The sequence below is a fragment of the Scylla paramamosain genome, chromosome 45 (assembly GCF_035594125.1).
Source record: "Scylla paramamosain isolate STU-SP2022 chromosome 45, ASM3559412v1, whole genome shotgun sequence".
In the NCBI taxonomy this organism is placed as follows: Eukaryota; Metazoa; Arthropoda; class Malacostraca; order Decapoda; family Portunidae; genus Scylla; species Scylla paramamosain.
This window is the reverse complement of record NC_087195.1, coordinates 10,411,386-10,417,950: the sequence shown is the minus strand read 5'-3', so window position 1 is coordinate 10,417,950 and position 6,565 is coordinate 10,411,386. Positions and strand designations below refer to the sequence as shown.

The following is a 6,565-nucleotide window of genomic DNA, read 5'->3' as shown; positions in this document are numbered from 1 at the left end:
TTTTCGTCCCCAGCTGCCCTCCGGCTCCTCCCGAATGGTGTAACTGAAGAATATTCATTCGATCAAGAACTATAAGTCCCTATTTTTAAGTAATGGTTGTTTAGCCATCTAGCGTTTTAGGGTTGCATGAAGGTTGGACCAACCAGGGATTGAGACACCGATGGAACCCTTCAGGTATGCGACTTAATCAAGCCACAGGGATCTCCATGGCGCAAGTGTAGTTTGCTTCAATGTCAAAGTCCTATCATTATAGCCCCCCCCTCCAACACACACACACACACACACACACACACACACACACACAGCTTGGTAGCGCAGTGGTTAACGCGCCCGATTCCCACTCGGGAGGGCCCGGGTTCGAATCCCGGGTCAGGTCATGTTCACTTACTAGTGATTAGGTACCTGGTGTAAATCGAAAACTGTGCCCCGCTGCTAGGTAGGAAAAACAAACTCTGAATAGAAAAATAAGGACCGGGTGTCCTGACCATTCCGGGCCTAATCTACTAGGTTGACTGGTGCCATTTGGCAGCCACAGTATCAAATTGGAGATACTTTCTTAAGGTTAAATGTATACTTAAAGATATAGTATGCATGATACTAAGCATATACCATGTGGATTTTCAGCTGTAAAAGGTGCAAGATCAATAAACCGAATATTATTATTATCATTATTAATATTTACACGCACACACACACACACACACACACACGAATACACATTGACATTTTAATATCGACCTTGTGCGACTATGTCGTGCTGCGATGATACCATGATCTATACAGCCACGATTGAACCCAAAAATGTTTTATTTTATCACAGGCAGATACCCAAGTAAAGTGAAGGAATATTGTTGCAATTGTTTCATTGAACACTATATATACACAGAATACAGGCAGCAAGTGCCTCGCTGAAATTAGTTTATGGCACAGGAAACTGGATTTCTGATAAGAATGACAATAAGAGCGTAGTTATTTTTTCCATTTATCAGATTACATACGTACGAAAAATTAAGTTTCTTGGAAAGCTCGGACAGGTTGTACTCGTCCATGGAGTGTGTGAGGGTGAGGGTTGCGTCCGACTGCTCGTTGTCTTTCTGGTAGTCCACGTAGGGAATATATCTCGTGGACACTATGTTAAAATGGTGGCCATTCAAAGAGCGGAAATGGTCCTCTGAAAGAAAAAAAAAGTTAATCTTCGAAAGAAGTAGATTTTATGAATATATATATATATATATATATATATATATATATATATATATATATATATATATATATATATATATATATATATATATATATATATATATATATATATATATATATATATATATATATTATATTATATATGTATATATATATATATATATATATATATATATATATATATATATATATATATATATATATATATATATATATATATATATATATATATATATATATATATATATATATATATATATATATATATATATATATATATAATGAGGGTATATACCCTCACTTTTGTGGAGTCTATTCTAATATATATGTATATGTATATATATATATATATATATATATATATATATATATATATATATATATATATATATATATATATATATATATATATATATATATATATATATATATATATATATATATATATATATATATATATATATATATATATATATATATATATATATATATATATATATATATATATATATATATATATATATATATATATATATATATATATATATATATATATATATATATATATATATATATATATATATATATATATATATATATATATATATATATATATATATATATATATATATATATATATATATATATATATATATATATATATATATATATATATATATATATATATATATATATATATATATATATATATATATATATATATATATATATATATATATATATATATATATATATATATATATATATATATATATATATATATATATATATATATATATATATATATATATATATATATATATATATATATATATATATATATATATATATATATATATATATATATATATATATATATATATATATATATATATATATATATATATATATATATATATATATATATATATATATATATATATATATATATATATATATATATATATATATATATATATATATATATATATATATATATATATACTCGTGTATATATATATATATATATATATATATATATATATATATATATATATATATATATATATATATATATATATATTGCTACGAATAGCTTTATTAGCGCGTAGATAAGAGTAGAAAGAAAATATAAAGAGAAGATGGAAGAATAATAGAGAGAAGAAAAAACAAGAGAGAAAGCGAGAGACGAGGGAGAGGTGTTGTGTCCCATGCCTGCCCAGCTCCCTCATTGTTCCTTCTTTCTTTCCTCTCCCCTCAAACCCGTAGGATGGCTGGCTGGCACTGTTCTGACGCCCTATTTGGAGCCCGATAATTTTACGAGACACATGTACTTGGAGAGACGGTGGGTTAGGGGGATAGTAGAGTGTTTATGATAATAATTTTTACAGGAATTTTTACTGGTGGTAGGCCCCAACTATATTAGATACTGTAAGAGGCTTTAAGTGTATTGCCGCTCTCATTAACTGAGGCAGTAAGCTGCCTCCTTTTGGGGCCACTCAATATTTGGTGTGTCCTGACGTCTTGTGACTGGGAAGGTGAGACGGTACTCGCCTATCCCTTCCCTGCCAGTGGAATCCCTTGTGTCTTGACTGCTTTGTATTTGTCAAATGCGACTGGCCTTGGCTGATAGCCTTGTTTGATGAGGGCCAGAGAACTGAATAATAATATAATATCCTACTAACTAATGAGTGGTAGTTTTGTGGGAGGTAGCCCTCAGGGCATTATACCCTCATTTTTGTGGAGTCTATACTATCTGTCTCACTCTAGCACGTGGCCTGGTGAGTCCTTCCTCAGCTACTGTAAGAAGGAGGCGTTGTATTTTCCATATTTCTTGTGGTTGCATGAAACAGGGTGGCGACTTCTGAGTCTTGTAACTGGATATGATCAGTGAACTGGCCTGTATTCACATGTTTAAGTGCCCCACACTGGGTTACAGAGGACAGTAGCTGAAGTAGTGGCAGCCGTGAGAGGGACTGGATTAGGTTGTAATGGAACTGGCAACCTCACAATGGTAAAGCTGGATGTTCTCAGTCACAGTTCTTGGAGGGAGACAGTTTAGTGTTATTCGTTTCTGTGTGTGTTTACATCCATGGGGGTCGCTCGCGACTTGAGTCCCCTGCCTCTGCTGAAAGTGGGAGTGTGGATCTGGCTCAGGTTGGTGTTCAAACCCCCAGTCCCGCAAATAGATGTCTATGGCCATATTAGTCCCACTCAAAGAAGTGGTGGAATTTCCCAGACAGAAGGAATGTCTGAGGAGTTGATATTTAAGTTGCAGATGAGGAGGCTGGAGATGGAGGTGGCAGAGAAGGATAGGACTTCAGCTGGAGGAGAAGCCGAGATTACTTTAAACGGAGGAGAAGGCGAGGATGTATGAGAGGGAGAAATGAAAAAGTTTTAGGCGGAAAGAGCACGGATAAGTGGCATTAACTCCTCGGCCACATTAATAAACTGCTTCTTTACCATGAGTTCCTTTAACTCACGGTCAGAGGTGAACACCACTCTATCAATCCACTTTTCAGATATCTGCTCTAGATAGCGAGCACACTCAGGATATGAGTCACTGGGCCTTTTCTTCCCTCCTTGGAAATGCAGCCTATATGCCTCCGGCCGCAGCTCATACGCCCTCAGGATGTCAGCCTTTAACTCCTCATAATCCTAAAAATCTTCAACTGACATCCTACCATACACCTCCAAGGCCTTGCCCTTCAACATGTTGGCAACAGGGCCAACCGATCTCTCCTTCTTTCGTAGAAGTTTCTTGTGTCTCTTGTTAGTGACAATGTTTTGTCTTAAATGCTACTATGGGCTGATTCAGCTCAGCTGCAGAGGACCTAAATAACTAGCTGTTTAGTGAACTTTACTCCCTCCTCAAGTCCTGTCAAGGCCTGCTGTCCAGGAGGCAGTAAACGATACTACTCGGCTTGAGGCTATAACACTCTGTTATGCAGTGAAGCTTTTTTTTCTTTTTTTATGTAGGAGGGACACTGGCCAAGGGCAACAAAAATTCAATAAATAAAAAAGCCCAATGAGATGCCAGTCCCAGAAAAGGGTCCAAAGCGATAGCCAAAAATTGAAGGATAAGTGTCTTGAAATCTCCCTCTTGAAGGAATTCAAGTAATAATAAGGTGGAAATACAGAAGAAGGCAGGAAGTTCCATAGTTTACCAGAGAAAGGGATGAATGATTGAGAATACTGGTTAACTCTTGCATTAGAGAGATGGACAGAATAGAGGTAAGAGAAAGAAGAAAGTCTTGTGCAGCGGGGCCACAGGAAGAGGGGAGGTATGCAGTTAGCAAGATCAGAAGAGCAGTTAGCATGAAAATACTGGTAGAAGACAGCTAGAGATGCAACATTGCGGCGATGAGAGAGAGGCTCAAGACAGCTAGAGCAGAGGACTTCATGAGACGAAAAGATTTTCATTCCACCCTGTCTAGAAGAACGGTATCAGTGGAACCCCCCAGACACGTGAAGCTTACTCCATACATGGACGGATAAGGCCCTTGTACAGAGTTAGCAGATTTGGGCGGGGGGTGAGAAAAACTGGCGGAGATGTCTCAGAACTCTAACTTAATAGAAGCTATTTTAGCTAGAGAAGAGATGTGAAGTTTCCAGTTCAGATTATAAGTTAAGGACAGACCGAGGATGTTCAGTGTAAAAGAGGGGGACAGTTGAGTGTCATTGAAGAAGAGGGAATAGTTGTCTGGAAGGTTGTGTTGAGTTGATAGATGGAGGAATTGAATTTTTGAGGCATGGAACAATACCAGGTTTGCTCTGCCCCAATCAGAAAATTTAGAAAGATCAGAAGGCAGTCGTTATGTGGCTTCCCTGCGTGAAATGTTTACTTCCTGAAAGGTTAGACGTCAATGAAAAGATGTGGAAAAGTGCAGGGTGGTACCATCTGTGTAGGAGTGGTTAGAACAAGAAGTTTGGTTTAGAAGGTCATTGATGAATAATAAGAAGAGAGTGGGTGACAGGACAGAACCCTGAGGAACACCAGTGTTAATAGATTTAGGAGAAGAACAGTGACCGTCTACCACAGCAGCAATAGAACGGTCAGAAAGGAAACTTGAGATGAAGTAACAGAGAGAAGGATAGAAACCGTAGGAGGGTAGTTTGGAAATTAAAGCTTTGTGCCATACTCTATCAAAAGCTTTTGATATGTCCAACACAACAGTAAAATTTTCACCAAAATCTCCAAAAGAGAATGACCAAGACTCAGTAAGGAAAGCCAGATCACCAGTAGAGCGGCCTTCACGGAACCCATACTGGCGATCAGATAGAAGGTTGTGAAATGATAGATGTTTATGAATCTTCCTGTTGAGGATAAATTAAAAAACTTTAGATAGACAGGAAATTAAAGGAATAGGACAGTAGTTTGAGTGATTAGAACAGTCACTCTTTTTAGGAACAGGCTGAATGTAGGCAAATTTCCAGCAAGAAGGAAAGGTAGATGTTGACAGACAGAACTGAAAGAGTTTGACTAGGCAAGATGCAAGCATGTAGGCACAGTTTTGGAGAACAATAGGAGAGACCTCATCAGGTCCATAACCCTTCCAAGGATTTAGGCCAGCGAGGGCATGGAAAACGTCATTATAAATAATTTTAGTTGGTAGCATGAAGTAGTCAGAGGGTGGAGGAGAGGGAAGAAGAAGCCCAGAATCGTCCAAGGTAGAGTTATTAGCAAAGGTTTGAGCGAAGAGTTCAGCTTTAGAAATAGATGTGATAGCAGTGGTGCACTCTGCTCGATATAAAGGAGGGGTAAGAAGAAGCAAAGTTATTGGAGATATTTTTGGCTAGATGCCAGAAGTCACGAGGGGAGGTGGATCTTGAAAGATTCTGACACTTTCTGTTAATGAAGGAATTTTTGGATAGTTGGAGAACAGACTTGGCATGGTTCCGGGAAGAAATATAAAGTGCATGAGATTCTGGTGATGGAAGGTTTAAGTACCTCCTGTGGGCCACTTCTCTATCATGTATAGCACGAGAACAAGCTGTGTTAAACCAAGGTTTGGAAGCTTTAGGTCGAGAAAAAGAGTGAGGAATGTACGACTCCATACCAGACACTATCACCTCTGTTATGCGCTCAAAATACAAAGACGAGTCTCTGACACGGAAGCAGTAGTCATTTCAAGGAAAATCAGCAAAATACCTTCTCAGTTTCCCGGAACTAGCAGAGGCAAAACGCCAGAAGCACCTTCACTTAGGGTGATCCTGAGGAGGGATTGGAGCGAAAGGACAAGATACAGATATGAGATTGTTGTCGGAGGAGCCGAGTGGAGAAGAGACGGTGACAGCATAAACAGAAAGATTAGAGGTCAGGAAAAGATCAACAATGTTGGGTGCATCTTCAAGACGTTCA

General features: G+C 36.9%; 1 non-coding gene across 1 annotated transcript; it reads left to right on the top strand.

Moving 5' to 3' along the window:
* Window positions 1-303: 303 nt before the first annotated feature.
* Window positions 304-377, top strand: Trnag-ccc (transfer RNA glycine (anticodon CCC)). The gene has a single exon. It is a non-coding gene; the product is annotated as a tRNA-Gly (tRNA).
* The last annotated feature ends 6,188 nt before the right edge of the window (window positions 378-6,565 follow it).